The following is a 17,719-nucleotide window of genomic DNA, read 5'->3' as shown; positions in this document are numbered from 1 at the left end:
GACAAAAAAATTAATTAAATTTTTTATTTATAGGCTTAGATAAGTTATTGAGTACAGCTGAAGTTGTTAAAATCCTTCAAAAAGAGTTGAGTGAAATGAAACCAGAATTAGAAGCAGCACAAATAACAGCTGATGAAATGTTAAAAATGATAGAAGCTGATCGTGTAAGTGAACAGATATAACGTTTTTAAAATGTAATTTATCATGTATTTACATAATTCATTATTTTAAATCACTGAACTATTTTTAATAATGATCATGCTACACTTTATTTTTAGATGAAAATTATAAAAGCTTTATCTGTAATCTGTGTAGAAGTTCTGAAAGCTGAAATTTTGTGTTGTCTGGGGTAATAAGAAGAGTTTTTATGAATGTGTTAGTTGTGATATGTATTCTACATCATAATGGGTTTGAAGGGGTGTACCTTTATATGTGTTATGTGATTGTGAGGTAAAAGAAGTTTATACTTCCATGTTTTTCATATTCAGCTGTTTTTGTCAACTTTGTCAATATATATATATATATATATATGTGTGTTTATGATTTTTTTTTAATATTCTTTATGTAGTAGTATGTAAATATGGTGTAATTTGTGTCAGATGTTTCATTGTGTTTAGTTCTTCATTATAGTTGTTGGTAGACAAATAACCACCTGATTAATAGCTCTACATGGCCTTAACAAAAACAAGTTTTATTAATTTAGCAAATACTGTTAATAATTTTAAAGTATTATCATATTAAGTCATATGATCTAATGTATTATATTTAGTACTTTTAATTTCTCAACTATATACACTATAATACAGAAGAAATTGTACGCTAATCAGAACAGATTTTGTATATCAAGGTTTTTGCAGATCTTGACGTTTCATAACACCATATAACAAAAAGAAAAATGCATTTTATCAATGAAAAATTTCTGAAAGAATGTATGTATGTATCTAAGCCTATTTTTTCCTTGATATCTCCAAATTGAATGGACCAATTTGGATGAAATTTTTTATTGTAATTTCTGTATGTGGGGCACTGGTACCATTTAATTTAAATCGAATAGCATTTAATTTATTGATTAAGAAGCAGGGAGATAACAACTTCATGCTTCCTATATCTAATTATTTTATTCAAAGATTAGGTAATTTTTTTTTCATAATTTTCCCTTAAGATACTTAAGGTAAGGTAAGGTACTTTTTGATGGTTTTTGGTATTATTCAAAAACCCATAAAGGTGAGAAGGAGGCAGCAAGAAAACTTCACTTTTTTGTTGTTTCTGGACTCAAAAGTTACATTTTTGTATTAATGATGATTCCATTACATTAATATGTTACTTTTGTAATGTATTCAAGCAATTTCACTCATGGATGGGGATAGGTAGTACTAATTTGTTTTTCCATCAGTTATTGTTTTTCTAATACCAGTGACTGGATTAAGCGATTTTTATGAAATTTTTTATGACTTCTGAATGTGCATCAATTATCATATAATTTTGGTTACAGTAAATCAACAGGGTGGGGTGATTTTGGTCACCATGAGTTCCATATCTCAGAATTTTACTCAGAGTAGAATAATTTATTTACTTAATTACTTTACTTGCATACTTACACACTCTTGCGTTCCTCTTAATTTTCCTCCTAAGCAGTAGTCTGTTCAAAGAGAAGCTGTGTAGCTGGGAAAATATACCATAAGAAATTGTTTACTTAACAAAATAATATTACTGTTGAACTTTAATATTGTAATTTGTGAACAGATATGTTGTAATGGTTTAATTATATATAAAAATTAACTATCCTAAACAGTTATTGAAATAAAGTTCTCAAGAATCATATATTGTATTATATTCAGAAGTCATCACAAAATTAAATAAAAATGAATTAACTAGTCTAAAAATATAGAAAACAATTTGATAAAGAAAAAATTATGGTTATTATCTCCACCACTGAATGAAATTGCTCGAATACATACAAAAGAGACATTCTAATGTAATGGAATTTTTTTTTTTTTTGTCTTCAGTCCTTTGACTGGTTTGATGCAGCTCTCCAAGATTCCCTATCTAGTGCTAGTCGTTTCATTTCAGTATACCCTCTACATCCTACATCCCTAACAATTTGTTTTACATATTCCAAACGTGGCCTGCCTACACAATTTTTCCCTTCTACCTGTCCTTCCAAAATTAAAGCGACTATTCCAGGATGCCTTAGTATGTGGCCTATAAGTCTGTCTCTTCTTTTAACTATATTTTTCAAAATGCTTGTTTCTTCATCTATTTGCCGCAATACCTCCTCATTTGTCACTTTATCCACCCATCTGATTTTTAACATTCTCCTATAGCACCACATTTCAAAAGCTTCTAACCTTTTCTTCTCAGATACTCCGATTGTCCAAGTTTCACTTCCATATAAAGCGACACTCCAAACATACACTTTCAAAAATCTTTTCCTGATGTTTAAATTAATTTTTGATGTAAACAACTTATATTTCTTACTGAAGGCTCGTTTAGCTTGTGCTATTCGGCATTTTATATCGCTCCTGCTTCGTCCATCTTTAGTAATTCTACTTCCCAAATAACAAAATTCTTCTACCTCCATAATCTTTTCTCCTCCTATTTTCACATTCAGTGGTCCATCTTTGTTATTTCTACTACATTTCATTACTTTTGTTTTGTTCTTGTTTATTTTCATGCGATAGTTCTTGCGTAGGACTTCATCTATGCCGTTCATTGTTTCTTCTAAATCCTTTTTATTCTCGGCTAGAATTACTATATCATCAGCAAATCGTAGCATCTTTATCTTTTCACCTTGTACTGTTACTCCGAATCTAAATTGTTCTTTAACATCATTAACTGCTAGTTCCATGTAAAGATTAAAAAGTAACGGAGATAGAGAACATCCTTGTCGGACTCCCTTTCTTATTATGGCTTCTTTCTTATGTTCTTCAATTGCTACTGTTGCTGTTTGGTTCCTGTACATGTTAGCAATTGTTCTTCTATCTCTGTATTTGAACCCTAATTTTTTTAAAATGCTGAACATTTTATTCCAGTCTACGTTATCGAATGCCTTTTCTAGGTCTATAAACGCCAAGTATGTTGGTTTGTTTTTCTTTAATCTTCCTTCTACTATTAATCTGAGGCCTAAAATTGCTTCCCTTGTCCCTATATTTTTCCTGAAACCAAATTGGTCTTCTCCTAACACTTCCTCCACTCTCCTCTCAATTCTTCTGTATAGAATTCTAGTTAAGATTTTTGATGCATGACTAGTTAAACTAATTGTTCTGTATTCTTCACATTTATCTGCCCCTGATTTCTTTGGTATCATTACTATAACACTTTTTTTGAAGTCTGACGGAAATTCCCCTTTTTCATAAATATTACACACCAGTTTGTATAATCTATCAATCGCCTCCTCCCCTGCACTGCGCAGTAATTCTACAGGTATTCCGTCTATTCCAGGAGCCTTTCTGCCATTTAAATCTTTTAATGCTCTCTTAAATTCAGATCTCAGTATTGTTTCTCCCATTTCATCCTCCTCAACTTCCTCTTCTTCCTCTATAAAACCATTTTCTAATTCATTTCCTCCGTATAACTCTTCAATATATTCCACCCATCTATCGACTTTACCTTTCGTATTATATATAGGTGTACCATCTTTGTTTAACACATTATTAGATTTTAATTTATGTACCCCAAAATTTTCCTTAACTTTCCTGTATGCTCCGTCTATTTTACCAATGTTCATTTCTCTTTCCACTTCTGAACACTTTTCTTTAATCCACTCTTCTTTCGCCAGTTTGCACTTCCTGTTTATAGCATTTCTTAATTGCCGATAGTTCCTTTTACTTTCTTCATCACTAGCATTCTTATATTTTCTACGTTCATCCATCAGCTGCAATATATCGTCTGAAACCCAAGGTTTTCTACCAGTTCTCTTTATTCCGCCTAAGTTTGCTTCTGCTGATTTAAGAATTTCCTTTTTAACATTCTCCCATTCTTCTTCTACATTTTCTATCTTATCTTTTTTACTCAGACCTCTTGTGATGTCCTCCTCAAAAATCTTCTTTACCTCCTCTTCCTCAAGCTTCTCTAAATTCCACCGATTCATCTGACACCTTTTCTTCAGGTTTTTAAACCCCAATCTACATTTTATTATCACCAAATTATGGTCACTATCAATGTCTCCTCCAGGGTAAGTTTTGCAGTCCACGAGTTGATTTCTAAATCTTTGCTTAACCATGATATAATCTATCTGATACCTTGCAGTATCGCCTGGCTTTTTCCAAGTGTATATTCTTCTATTATGATTTTTAAATTCGGTGTTGGCAATTACTAAATTATACTTCGTGCAAAACTCTATAAGTCGGTCCCCTCTTTCATTCCTTTTGCCCAGCCCGTATTCACCCACTATATTTCCTTCCTTGCCTTTTCCAATGCTTGCATTCCAATCTCCAACTATTATTAAATTTTCATCTCCTTTTACGTGTTTAATTGCTTCATCAATCTCTTCGTATACACATTCTACCTCATCATCATCATGGGCGCTTGTAGGCATATAGACGTTAACAATCGTTGTCGGTTTAGGTTTTGAATTTATCCTTATTACAATGACTCTATCGCTATGCGTCTTGAAATACTCCACTCTCCTCCCTATTTTCTTGTTCATCACGAAACCTACTCCTGCCTGCCCATTATTTGACGCTGAGTTAATTACTCTAAAGTCACCCGACCAAAAGTCGCCTTCCTCTTCCCACCGAACCTCACTAATTCCTACTATATCCACGTTTACCCTATCCATTTCCCTTTTTAAATTCTCTAGCCTACCAACCTTTTTTAAGCTTCTAACATTCCACGCTCCGACTCGTAGAATGTTATTTTTTACTTTTCTGGTGACCCCTTCCTTAGTAGTCCCCACCCGGAGATCCGAACGGGGGACTATTTTACCTCCGGAATATTTTACCAAGGAAGGCGCCTCCATTATTGCTTTTGAAAATGCAGAGCCACATTTTCTTGGAAAAAAAAACAGCTGTAGTTTTCCATTGCTTTCAGCTGCGCAGTACTCAGAGGACTGAGTGATGTTGATATGGCCGTTTAAGTCATTGTGACTTACGCCCCTAACAACTACTGAAAGAGCTGCTGCCCTCTTTCAGGAATCATTCCTTAGTCTGGCTCTCAACAGATACCTCTCCGATATGGTTGCACCTTCGGTCCAGCTACTCTGTATCCCTGAGCACTCAAGCCCCCTCACCAACGGCAAGGTCTCATGATTCATAGAGGAGGGTAATGGAATTATCTGTTTATTATTATTTAATCACTATTTATATTATTATATTTATTGTTAGAGGTTGTCAAAAAGTGGTGCTAATTTCTTTAATAAATTAAGTCTTTGAGTTTATGATTATAATCATTTTATTGTAATTGTAAACATCTTTATACGTATAACATTAATGATTTGTAAATCTTTATGTAAGTTTATTGTATTAATAAATGTAATGACTGAAATAAGACTTGATGAGTCCTTAGAGACTTGTAGTAGTCTCTTCGAAGACTGGAATAGGACTGCTTGAATGAAGTGAGGAGCTTGCTTATATATACTGTATATAATAGAGCTGCTGAATTGTCAGGAGCTAAATGCATCCGAAAGGAGCTGTGTGAACTGTATGAAGCTGCTGAGTCATCAGAAGCCAAGCATGAATTCAACCGAAGCTGAAGATCTTTAAATGTTAAAAAGTCCTAATTTAAATGAAAATTAATATTTCTCATTAATAGTGAATTTTAAATAACATGAATAAAGCCTAAGTCTATACAGAGAAGTACATCAATTTTTTTACTTAACTGTTTTAGGATGAATATAATATTGCAGTACCCCAAATTTAACACCAAATAAAAATAAAGTAATCACTGATCTTATTAGAAATAAGCTTTAATTGAAAAATAAATTATTTTTTTTTAAATGTTATTCATTGAACACTTTGTTATCAATCAATATACATAACTTAATTTTTTATTGAATGTAAAAACACATTCATATGCTGGAGGCATACTCACATCCAATCCATATAGGTGTGGCCTATTAAACTTAAGAAAAAAATTTACTAATGGAACAAATAACATACAAATAAAATGAATTACAATCCTAAATGGATTAATTTGAAATAAAATTATCATACAATTAAAAAATATTTAATTTCCAGGTAGAAGACACTGATGTAATGAACTGGTGATATAGGAAGAAACAGTAAATAAAACAAAAAACAATCTTTGTTATGTACAAGTCAAAAATAAGACGATAAAGATTAGCAAGAAAATACATTCATTTATCGTAAAACAGCTATTACTCGAGTGATATCTTATTTGACTGATGTATTAATTATTACTTACCATATGGGATTTGATACAATAACTATATTTAAATATTAATTGAAACAAGAATGTGATACTTTTAATAAATAAGTAAATTTTTTAAAATTATTCTTAACAGGTTATTGCTGAAGAAACACGAGCAGTTGTTGAAGTGCAAGAATCAGATGCTGCTAAAATTGCTGCAGAAACTCAAGCCATTGCCGATGATGCAGCTGCAGATTTAGGTACTACATTAGATAGTACAATTTTTTATTACTATTATGTTTTAAGTTTTAGAGGCATTAACTAATGTGGGCATTAGCTCATTTCTACATCAAAAAAGAAAATAATTTCTTTCCTTTCCAGATAAAAATGCTAGCAAGGTAGCCAGAAGACTAGTTTTGTTATAACAAATCATTCAGAAATAGACTTGTTGAATGATATTAAAACTCAAAGAAACACAAGAAGTTGCAAAATAAATTAAAACATTAAATCAAAAGCACATATGAACTAACTTCTTAAAATCGAATGCCTAGGTTTACCCTTAGCCCATCTTTTCTTTCTTCTTTTTTCAACCTTCCTGAAGGCCTCAATGTAAAACTCCAGAGTGTAAGAGGCCTCAGAGATGGATTCTTCCAATCCTTCACAGAAGATCTCCTGTTGCCAACATGAGATGATACAAATTCCAATTGTGTGGTCAGCAGTAATCAGAGTAAAGACTTGATGCACTGCCCACTAAAACTTGTGGGGCAACTCACCTTCTCATTTAGAGGCCTCCGTGCCTTCAGAGGCTCCATTTTTATTTTTTCTGAATCCTCTTTTTCTAATAACATTATCTCTGGTTTGCAGTTCCCTGAATGGGAATTTTTTCAATCTAAAGTTTTACTTTTGAGGTATTTAGTTCAGGCTTTCTCTCAGTTTTGGCTTCATTTTACTTTACTACTAGTCGTAGGCCCATGCCTAGACTTTATGGAGTTCTTTTCTTTGGAAACATCTGCTTTCTTCTGTGTTGGTTTTGGGCTGTTTACTCTTGATGGTCGGCTCTTCATTCTTTGATTGATAATATGTTCAATTATGTTTGCTTGGATCAGTGCTAGTTCAGATATTATGCCCTTTGGAGCTACAGGGGCTGCAGCAACCTGCACTTATGATGCAATCTTTGGTGTTCGAATTGAGCACAATTTTCCTAGTTTCCAAGTAGTTATACATTTATATTGCCTTCACTTTCTGAACAGCTACTTCTTCCTTGTAAGTCGGGCAATTGTGGGATCTTGCAGAGGGGTGTCCATGACAATTGACACATATAGGCATTGGTCATCAGGATGAAATGACTCACCACAAATGCAGATTTGTTTTCTGGTACCTCTTGCTGCGGTCATTGACATCCAAAGCATTGCAGTAGGGTTGGGCTAAAATGATGTACATCCAATCTGTGAAATCTTGTTTTTATTTTCTCCAGATGCTTCAGTTTATTGAAGGACAGGATGTACAATGCAGAGGGAACAACTCCTTCATTTTGTCATGTATTCAATCGTCAACGCACAACATGATCATGTTCAAGAGTCATGATCATGCCTCCTGACCCTGATGCAAACAGTTAGAAGCACAATCACAACCAGCTCAGATAGCTCGGGATCGCCAATCCTACAGTCAACAGGAGAGTTCCTGAGTAAAACCATTGTTCTGTTGCCCGATATAAGTGAAGATATCGAATTTCTGTGTCATTGCTTGCCCCAGACATGTGTGTAGATGATATTGTACAAATGTGGAAGTTGGGTTTGATCCAGTGCATTATTATTATTCTTGCATTTCTATTTTAAGAGCAGTATATCACTTTATTCATTTTTAATTTAGGATTAACATGGAGGAAAATATTGGTGATTAAGTTGTGATAACATAATATGGCATCCCCTTATTTACTATTTTTTTTTATAAAGTTATTATAGTTTAATTTAGTGAAGTATTGAAGCTATTTGAAAATTCTGATTTGTTATAATTATTTCTTAATATATTACTGAATAAATTAATCTTGCTAGTCCTTCTAACTAGATGAAACTGGAGTTACCGTTTTCATATCATCTTGGTTTTCATTCTATCAAAGATTATAATTAAGCATTAGGATGTATGGAAAAAGATAATATTTATGCCTCATAGGGGTAAGAAATGTATTAAATAAGTGTTAAAGTTGTAATGGATTTTATATGTAACTGAAAGTTTGCTGTTATCTGTGATTTTATTTTTTTAATATATAAGTGACACTTTGTACATTGCTCAGATCTAAGAAATTTTTATGTTTTTTCAGTTACTATCTATCTGCTTTTCTATTGTCCATTTAGTGAATTGATAATGAAATTTTTAATGTCACTTGTAAGATATACAAAACATTCAGAAAGTCAGACAATCAGTATTTTTTTTTTTTTTTTTTTTATTTCTATTATCTGGCACATCTTAAACTATTTTTCTGTATAGTTTACATCATAATAAAGTTGTTCATTTTATTATAGAGCAAAGGTATTTATAAAAATAACGAGTAATACAGTGCTCTTTTTGTATCATTCTTGTTACGATGTTAGCTACAAGTAACCTCTTTATGCAATTTATTTAGTGGAAAGACATTTTGGTTTCAAACAACCAAAACGTGATTTCCAAAAAACCAAATGTGGCCAAGTATAACAATGTTTTGGTAATGTATTGTGCATCCATTACATGGACACTTGTTTTGATTCTGGAGTCTTGAGAGACATTCATTTTCATCTCCTGTGACAGAATGCTTAAGAACTCATCACCATCCTTCCTGTATCAGAGTAGTCTAAGCATTATCAAATTTTATACTTCTCAGAAAGTATCTCTGGCATGCAAGCATGATCACGACTCACCATGGTTTAAATAGTATACAATTTCATTGAAAATGGTGCTTGAAATTTCAGGAAAAGAAGAGATAGAGAATGAAATTGTGAATTATGTGTTCTTACAAAATTTTGATTTGATTGTATTAATTAAATTCCCTGATCGCAGATGTTCATCTGTTATATTTAGCACCTTGCGAATTATCATTCTCATATTCTTCACTGAACTGTAAACCCATTTTTCTCACCATTAAATTATTCATGGCATTTGAACACTTAATACATATGCCAATGAATTTTAGCCCATTTCTTATTTCTTACATTTAAAGAATGAATGACAAACTGTATTTCAAGATAGTGAACTCAATAAATATGTAATCACTTGATTTAATAATATAATTTTTGTCATAACTTCTAAATATTAAGTAAATTATTTTGTAGTTAATTCATTCTTAATTTAACGTGCATAGAAATGAGTAGTATTTTTTTTTTTTGCAATTTTCTATATGTTTTTTGTGCAAAACTTGTCTACTTTCGTTTTTTTATTACAATAACTCTTATATATATTTTTTTATTTTGTAATTTCCTAAAAGAAAAGCTGTTTACGTCTTTTCTAAAGTTATTATATACTGAACCCTAATAAATTTGTAATAGGTCTGTTTCCATTAATTAGCAAAAAAAAAATACATTTTTTGTAATTAATTAGTTAATTGATTGATTGATTGTTCATTTGATTAAATAGAACAAGCATTACCAATGCTACGTGCTGCTGAAGATAGTTTAAAGTCGCTAAATAAAAATGATATAACAGAAGTAAAAGCTTTAAAACAACCACCGGCTGGTGTTGTATTAGTTTTGGAAGTTATTTGTATTATTAAAGATATTAAACCTAATAAGGTAAGTTATCTCTAATTTAATTGTTATTCTTACAAAACATGAAAATCATGACAATGAAGTTCAGTCATTGCCATTTAAATGTTTTTTTGTTTTTTTTCATTTAAAGAATGAAAGGCAAAGATGTACTATTCCATTATGAAGAGTAGCATATATACTTCATTAATAATTAATATATTCAAAATGTTATGGTCCTAAGAAAATTGTTGGTTTCTGTAGTTACTGGTAGGATCCTATTTGCCGGACTATTTATTTCTTATAAACATATATTTAAAAGATTATTGCTTATTTATTTTTAAAATCTTTACCATTTTCTGTTAGTTTATATATTTAAATGATGGATTTTTACTTCCATCAACAAAATGTGTGATAAAAGAGTAAGGGAGTGTTCCGTTAATTCTGTAAATATTCCACCTTCATATTGTATTTTGTTATTTATGTTTTTTTTTTTTTTGCATTCATATAACCTAACTGGTTATTCACCCATTAAAAAACAAGGAAAAAATTCTGCTATCTAATAACAACTAACTCTCTTTTTCGTGTTTCATTAATGTTAACAGAACATAGACTATTTCTTCTTATATTCTATTTATTTTATATATATTTGCCATACATATATTTTCCTTCTTTATAATTAATTTTTTTTGCAGGATTTCCTTGAACTTTAGTTATTTTTATTTTTAATTATTAATTTTGATCTCAGATAAATCTTCTACATAAAATTAAACACCGAATTTTGTTTTTGAAAAGATACATTTTTGCTGGTAGTAATGTAAACTGTTACCTTTTTTCTCATCCTGTCTAATTTTTTATCAATAATGATCCAGTACAAATAAAATACATCTTCGCAGCACTTGCATACATAAGTTATACAGTAATTACACGTATGTTACACTTAAGGAAATTAACTCACTTGCCTACCTACTCATGGTAAAATTAAAGTTTCTAAAAAGTAGCTGATAGTTTGACCAAAGTTTTCCCTGTATGATTTTTATAAATGAAATAACAAAATAAAATTAAGTATTTTTTTCTAAATTTGTGACTAACATGTGAAAAATGACTGTAAAATATAAGACATTTTTTATTCAATTTTTCTGAAAATCCAATAATGATGTTAAATGGATAAATGTATGCCTAAAATCAATAGTTCAATAAAAACTTTGGAAAAAGAATTATTTGATTTAAATGAACATTGGTACATACATTTATAAAACATAGTACAGGTTCTCTCTTTATATTCCTTGCCATATTTCTTACTTTGTCATGCTTTTTTCTTTCTTTTTCCTGTTTAGCCTCCGGTAACTACCGTTTAGATAATTCTTCAGAGGATGAATGAGGATGATATGTATGAGTGTGAATCAAGTGTAGTCTTGTACATTCTCAGTTCGACCATTCCTGAGATGTGTGGTTAATTGAAACCCAACCACCAAAGAATACCGGTATCCACGATCTAGTATTCAAATCCGTGTAAAAATAACTGGCTTTACTAGGACTTGAACGCTGTAACTCTCGACTTCCAAATCAGCTGATTTGGGAAGACGTGTTAACCACTAGACCAACCCGGTGGGTTTACTTTGTCATGCTGGAGGTTTTTACCTTTTTTTTGTGAATTTTTTACTGATTTTTTTTTTATTCAACTGAAAATTTGGAAAATTTAATCAATTTAAAAAAAAAAACAGATTTAAAAAAAAGTGTCTCTACTTGAAGTAAAAAATAATACTTTCAATGTTTCTTTTAAATTTTGACTTTTAAGGTTGATGGAAAATTAATGATCAGTTAATTTTTTTAATTTAATTTTGGCATCAACTTCTTTAATTTAAATTTAAGATAATAATTATTATGTCTTAATTTTTAGTGAATGATTGAGCTCATGCGTGAGCGCACACGCGCGTGTGTGTCAATTTAGTTGTATTTTTGGTTTAACTATTATGATTAATATATTACTATATCTTATTATGATTAATAAATTAGTGACAATGGTGAAGAATAGATGATGTGAGAAATGGACTTTCAAAATGCTGATAAATAATTTTTTTGATTATCCATATGAACTATATAACTATGTATGGGGAGTTAGGTATTTTAGACTAATGTAGTGAGTAAACTTACTACAATAAGTTACATCCTATTTATTTTTCAAACATACATTTTGAGTAATATGTTTCAATAATTTCTGTTTTATCATCTTATTTTGGAATAAAATAAACACTCATGTAATTTTATGATCCCTTTATTTAATTTTTTATTATATTACCAAAATACAATTTTTTTCTAGCTTCCTGGGGCCATGCCAGGCGAAAAGATATTAGATTACTGGGAACCTGGAAGAATTATGTTAAGTGATCCAGGTGCATTTTTAAATTCATTGGTTAATTACGATAAAGAAAATATGAGTGAAACATTAATTAATAAATTAAAACCATACATCAACAATCCTGATTTTCAGCCAGCTAAAATAATAACTGTAAGCTTTATCTTTTGTTCCATTATCTTATTTATTTCTATAATTCTTTTCTATAATCTTAAATTTCTAAAAGAAATTATGGAACATATGGAAAATATGGAAGAAAAAATGGAACAGTTATACAATTTTTATGATTATGAGAAAGAAACAAGCTCTTTATTATTTGTGTAACTTAATGTACACTTTAGTACATGTGTTGTAGTTAACTTTGCTTGTGAATACTTTTTTTAGTGTCAGTTAAAAGCAGTACAATATAAAATGCTTGATCATCATCATGAATAAGTTGTAAACTCCGTAAGTAAATTGCTGTGAAATACGTATTTCATGAAGATGTATGTTTATATATATGTTGTAGTTCCATTACTCTGCTAATGAACTTACCTTCATGTATAGAGTTATGCATGGTTAAGGATGAAGATGTAATTCAATAAACCAAGCAGTAAAATAAATCTAATTTGTAATTAAATAAATCAAGCAGTAAGATGCATTCTTACTAGGTAAGATGCAGTAAGAAGCAAGGTGTTGTAAGAAGCATTCTTACTTGCATTTGCATTCTATGTTGAGAATGCAAATGAGCATAGAGAAAAGCCAAATACTGATAATAACAAACAATGAATAAATTAAGTGGCATTACGTAAATACAAGGAAAAACACTAGAAATTATTAAAAGTGTAGGTTAAGGTGTGAAACATCTGAAGATGGGAAAATCATTTGAGAAACGTAAATTGGTAGTAGAGACAGATAACACAGTAAACTTATCAAAGTGTTTGTAGTTTTATGTAGAATAAAGAAGTATCAGTGAAATGTAAAACAGAAATATTTACAAATTATGAACTTAATATTCTATCATACGGTTCAGAATCAGGAGTTACTATAAGAAGAGTAGATAGTAAAATACATACACTATGGTGAAGCATCTAAGAAGAATGGTAGGTAAGGTAACTAAAATGATAAAGCAAGAAATGCTGCAATAAAAGAAGATGAAGAATTTAGAACAGTACTGGGGGGAATCAAAGTTTGGTTACTTAGAGAATGCAAAATTAAAGAAATAGAAAAACTAGTAATTTAATCCAAGTAGAAATAAAACCTAATGGCACAGCCTGAGAGTAGGATGTACAGATAGTGTAAAGGAAGTCATGATAAAGATAGCAGTGATGGAAAAGGTTTTTTTTAGGTAAGATTGTGGAGAGAATACTGTAAACACATACACTGTTGTTCCAATGATATCTGTTAAATATTTTTTTTTTTTTTTTTTTTAATTTGATTTTATAAATAAAACAATAAATATAAAATAGAACAATTTTGCTGAGACTTTGTATAATTTCTTTTATTACTTTTTAAGCTTAATCTGTTAAAATGAATATGTAGTCCTTCTTTATTTAATATATTTTTTTATATTTTTGCAGGTATCAAAAGCATGCACATCATTATGTATGTGGGTACATGCAATTTATAAATATTATTTTGTTAATCAAGCTGTACGCCCAAAAAAAGCAGCATTAGCAGTAGCAAATCAGCGTCTTTCTTAAAAATTAATTTAAACATCAGGAAAGCTTTTTGAAAGTATATGTTTGGAGCGTAGCTTTACATAGAAGTGAAACTTGGATGATCAGAGTACCTGAGAAGAAACGATTTTGAAAAGAAGCTTTTGAAATGTGGTACTGTAGGAGAATGTTAAAAATCAGGTGGGTGGATAAAGTGATAAATGAAGAGGTATTGCACCAAATTGATGAAGAAAGAAGCATTTGGAAAAATATAGCTAAAAGAAGAGACAAATTATATATATATATATATTAGTTTTACTTTCATGAAAATAATTTATTTTGACCATGTGCACACATAGCATGCTGTGAATAGTCAAGTGCATTTATGATTTACTTCAACAAATTTGGAACCCATCAAAGGGAAAGCTATTTATTCAAAAAAATCATCAGGGAAAATATAATGGACATGGTCTATCAAGATGTTTGCAATGTCAGCAGGTTCGCATACTTTCAATCAGTGATTGTTAAATGTGGTATTGTGAATTTTTTAGGTAGTATTGTTAATGATAGCAGTTTTTGGGATTCCTGAGCATTTATAATCTCAAATGGATGTATGAACAACTTTAAATTCACCAGCTCATTTTTAGGAATTCTTAAAAACTTTTTGTATATCTGTCGATGTTAAACCTTCTAAAACAAAGCACTTAATATCTTGTTTGCTTTACTCAATTGCAAAAACCAAGCGTTTGAAACTAACAGTATGCCATCTAATTTGTCATACTTGACAAATATCATGGTCATTTTTTCATACCTCCACCATTTCTGTGTCAAGCTGAGAGTCTTCAATCTACAATGATTCTTCGTATTATATGAAGATATTTAAATATATGCTTCTTTTTTGTTTTTTTGTATTTGGAAATTGTGTATTTTGTTTTATTTTGAAGTCTTGTTTTATTATTAATGTTTTTGCAGCCTTTACTCAAGATTTTATTACTTTTTCATAGTTTGAAGCAGTGGAGCATTTTATTGTTCATGTTTTTCAAGCAGTAATGATCAAAGTTACCCTTTAAAAAAAAACCTGGCATGTTTGAGCATGGTACATAAATTAATTCATTCAACTTCATTTTAGGATAATGGTGCTTATCACACATGACGTACATGTTTTCATTTATGCTATGTGTCTTATATAACTACGTACATGTCACAAATTTGATAGAACTGGAGTTCATCTATAATGAGTGGGTATCTCAAATTGGAAACATTAATTTTTCATCAAGCTCTCAAAGTATAAGTTGTGTAATGTCTATTTGTGAGGTTATTTAAAATCACATGTTTACATAAAGAAACCAAGATGAATTTAATTTTTTTTTAGAGATGAACAATTGATTACATAAATAACACAACCAAAACAATGTTATACCCCAGCTATCTATGAAAACAAATATGAAAAGTTTTGGAAAAGTTACAAAAAAAAATAAACAGATTCCATTTCCATGTAAAATATTCAAAGCTTATATGAATTAATTCAATTAATAATTCATTAATAAAAAATAAATAAAAGAAAAAGAAAAAAGTTAAATATTTTGTTCTATGTTTAGGTTTTAGATGGTTTGGTAGAATTAGAAAAAACACTTCAAAAAACAATGGACCATAAACGTATGTTGGAAGCAAATGCCAAATTATGTGAGGACCGTATGAATCGTGCCTTTAGATTAATTGGAGGATTATCAGATGAGAGAGAAAGATGGATTAACACAATTGCTGCATTTGAAGTTGCTTTAGTTAATGTTGTTGGTGATATACTTATCAGTTCAGGTAGGTTTAATCTGTTTCCCTTCATTTTAATAATTTTTACTTCATTGTACAAAGTAAAAAGATAAATGAAATAAAATAGGTTAAAAAAATAATAAACTGATCTCATAAATTCCATTAAAAAGATAATACTTTTTCAATTATTCTTAAAAAATTACTTTTTAAAGTTTGTATCAAATTAACAAATTGTTGGTAGTTTTAATTTAATGTTGACTTCAAAAAGTTAAAATTTATAAGAAAATTGAAAAAGCATAATATTTTTTTTAGACAGTTTTTTAAGATCTGTTTTATTGTTATATTTTTTTAAGTATATTTTAGTAAAAGATCAGAGTAATATACCCTAAAGATTTGAAATTTTACATTATTTGATTGTGTGATTCAATAATTTTCATTTATAAATCAATAATTTTGATTTACCAAACTATAGTTATATATTAAACTAGCAAACCCAGCAATGCTTCAATATTGCTAGATTTGAGTAATATATATATATATATATATATATACATATATACAATTGAAAGTTTGATAAATCATATTGTCATATGATTTATGAACATTATGAAACTTCAGCAAATTTAACCTTTCCCTTTTCCCTTTCCCACCATTTCTTTTTTCCTTTCCTCCTTTCTTTTTCTCCTTTTTTCCATTTTCATTTTTACCATATTCCATTTTACCCTTTTCCTCCCCTTTCCCTTTCCTTCCCCTTTGTCTCTTTTCATTGTTTCTCTTTCACCTTCATATTTCCCCCTTTCCCTTTGTCTTTTCTGTCTTTTGTCTCCTTTCCTCTTTCCATTTCCTTTTTCTGTTTTCCTTTCCGCCTTTTTCTTTTTCCTTTTTCTGCTTCTTCTGTTTTACCTTTTTTTATTTTTCCCTTTTCTGATTTTTCCCTTTTTCCCCACCCGTAAATTGGTACAATAGTTTTTTAGTCTATAGCAGACACACATATCGAAAACACTGAAATGGAATCGTAAAATATTTAGTATAGCATATGTTACTTTTACGTCCAACAGACAGCACTGTTTTTCAAAAAAAGCATGTTTTTACCTGTCACAGGTGTGATACCTTAGGTATATAAATAGCTGGTATATAAAAACACACGCGTACTCAAATACAATGTTGTGTCAAAATTTCAAAGCATTTATCTTAAATGACATATATATATATATTAAAACAAATTTTTTACAGATTATCTGAAACAGTGATGTAACGAAAATATGATTCAGTCTGTTTTTGATATTACAAGATATATTTTTTTTAAATTATAGAATGATTATATTTCTTATTTCTACAAATGCAAATTGTACAACATTTTTTAATAATCATTTGTTTCAAATTAAAGGCTTTAGTTTTTATTAAGCTTCCATCTCTTTTATTAATCTTAGAATTACTTGATTCTTTGTACAGAAAGCTAGTTGTATTTCAAATCATTGCATCTTTAAGAATAATATACATAGTTGCTGTAGGTATTATTTGAAGGCAACTCATTACTTGATTCAAGGCACTTTAATTTAATTAAAACATAGCTTAATTCTAGTAATTTAAGGAATGTGTAAACGTATTTGAAAGGTAAGTAAAACACTTTCTTTTATTTTAACAGGTGCTGTTGCATATTTAACTCCATTTACTGATAAATATCGTAGAGGTTTACTAAGTGAATGGTTGAAAATATTAATAGATATGAATGTACCTCACACAGAAAAATGTTCACCAGTTGCAACACTTGGCGAACCAGTTGTTATTCGTAAGTGGCAATTAGAAGGTTTACCGCGTGATTATTTATCAACTGAAAATGCCATTCTTGTTTTTAATTCTAGAAGGTGGCCACTTTTTATTGATCCACAAGGTCAAGCGAATAGATGGGTTAAAAATATGGTAAAAAATTCCATGCTTTT

General features: G+C 29.9%; 1 pseudogene; it reads left to right on the top strand.

The window, feature by feature from the left end:
- Positions 1 to 17,719, top strand: part of LOC142321435 (dynein axonemal heavy chain 1-like) — a 101,803-nt pseudogene that overhangs the window by 43,626 nt on the left and 40,458 nt on the right.

This window comes from Lycorma delicatula, chromosome 3 (genome assembly GCF_047948215.1).
Source record: "Lycorma delicatula isolate Av1 chromosome 3, ASM4794821v1, whole genome shotgun sequence".
NCBI classification, from domain to species: Eukaryota; Metazoa; Arthropoda; class Insecta; order Hemiptera; family Fulgoridae; genus Lycorma; species Lycorma delicatula.
Note: the sequence above shows the minus strand (reverse complement) of the source record. Positions and strands in the feature narration are given on the sequence as shown.